The following is a 1563-nucleotide window of genomic DNA, read 5'->3' on the forward strand; positions in this document are numbered from 1 at the left end:
TGTTAGGCTATTATTATGAACATGAGCAACAGACATTTTAATGGATGTAGGGAGTACCTGAAAGTGAGGCATCTCAGTTTCTGTAGAAACATTAAAGAATGGGCCTGAATAGTGTAGTGTAATGTGACTTACAGCCCACATTCACGCACTTGTTTTTGAAGTTATGTAAATTGGTTTGCTGTTATAATGCTGAAGTTTGGTTTATTATTGTAGGTTCACAGTTTATTTAGAAAATGACACTTTTTAAAACTGAGCGAGGACTTTTTTCACAAATAGAAGTTTTTGGTCTTCTTGGCTTAAATTTGGCTGAAGACTTTGACCCACATAAGCTCCAGTCACTTTTTTTTAATTTAAGTTGCTTTATTAATCCCAAGCTGGGAATTACTTCTCTGCATTTAACCCATCTAATGAAGCACACACACACATGCAACATGCAGTGAAACACACAGGAGCAGTGGGCTGCACCAAGTGCCCGGGGAGCATATTGGGGGTTAAGTGCCTTGCTGAAGGCGGTCGGCTAATGGGGGATGGGGACATTACATTATCACTCCACCACACTCAAATTTTTCCTGCCTGTCTGGTGGGGAAATCGAACCAGCAACCTTCCAATCACAAGCCGCTTCTCCAACCTCTCGGCCACGACTGCCCTCAAAAGGAGTGGAGATGCCGGGGATTGAACCCGGGGCCTCATACATGCAAAGCATGCGCTCTACCACTGAGCTACATCCCCTACTGTCACTTAAGGTTTACAACATTTTTCACCCTAATGTGTACTGAGGATTTAATAATGGCAGTAACATAGTGAGGGTGTTGAATTGGATGTCCATGAGTGATAAAGGACATAGTTTAATATTCAGACAGTCACTATGCATTCAAAGAGGAACAATCTGATTTCTTTAGTTTTTCATGGTAGTTTTTAGTTTTCTTTACATGGCTGTCACTCACTGCTCGCTGGTCATAGCCACGGCCCCAATAGGCCACGGCTGCCCCCATTTATTGTCATTTTTATTATTGATTGGTTCAAATAATTTAAATTGGATTTATCAGTGCCTTAGTCTGGTTGTGGACCACAGTGAGACAGTAGCCACTGCAGCAGCAACATCAATATTTGATTTCTTTTTAATTTTTGGAAAAATTTGAAAGAAAATGTATTTATTTTAATTTTAAAGAAATCCAGAATCTGTGCATATGTAAACATTTCTTCATTTCAGGAGTTTAACTGCACACAAGATGTTTTTGATTTCCTTAAAAAGTCCCTGAAGGCGTCACGTCACTTTGACTCTCCATACATATCATTCTGCACAGGGAAGGTCAAACATCCAAATTAAGTAACAAGAAGCAAACCATGTTTTTGAGTGGAAGGGAGACAAGAAATCAGGTTTCCCTTGCTGCACTGTATGCAGCGTGTGCTTAGTGTATTTAATTCAAATACCGAGTTCAAATGAGACTTTGCATAATAATCTCCATCTGTTGCTCATATAGACAGGACGCTACAAAGTCTGACAATTTTCTTTCTGCAGAAACAGAGACGAGAGTCAGTGTAACCTGGAGCCAGCAGATGTC

The 1563-nt window shown here is 40.2% G+C and overlaps 1 non-coding gene across 1 annotated transcript; it reads right to left on the reverse strand.

Annotated features, from left to right (window-relative positions):
* Positions 1 to 658: 658 nt before the first annotated feature.
* trnaa-ugc lies at positions 659 to 730 on the reverse strand. Its single transcript has one exon. It is a non-coding gene; the product is annotated as a tRNA-Ala (tRNA).
* Positions 731 to 1563: the final 833 nt, after the last annotated feature.

Source organism: Scatophagus argus, chromosome 11, assembly GCF_020382885.2.
Source record: "Scatophagus argus isolate fScaArg1 chromosome 11, fScaArg1.pri, whole genome shotgun sequence".
NCBI classification, from domain to species: Eukaryota; Metazoa; Chordata; class Actinopteri; family Scatophagidae; genus Scatophagus; species Scatophagus argus.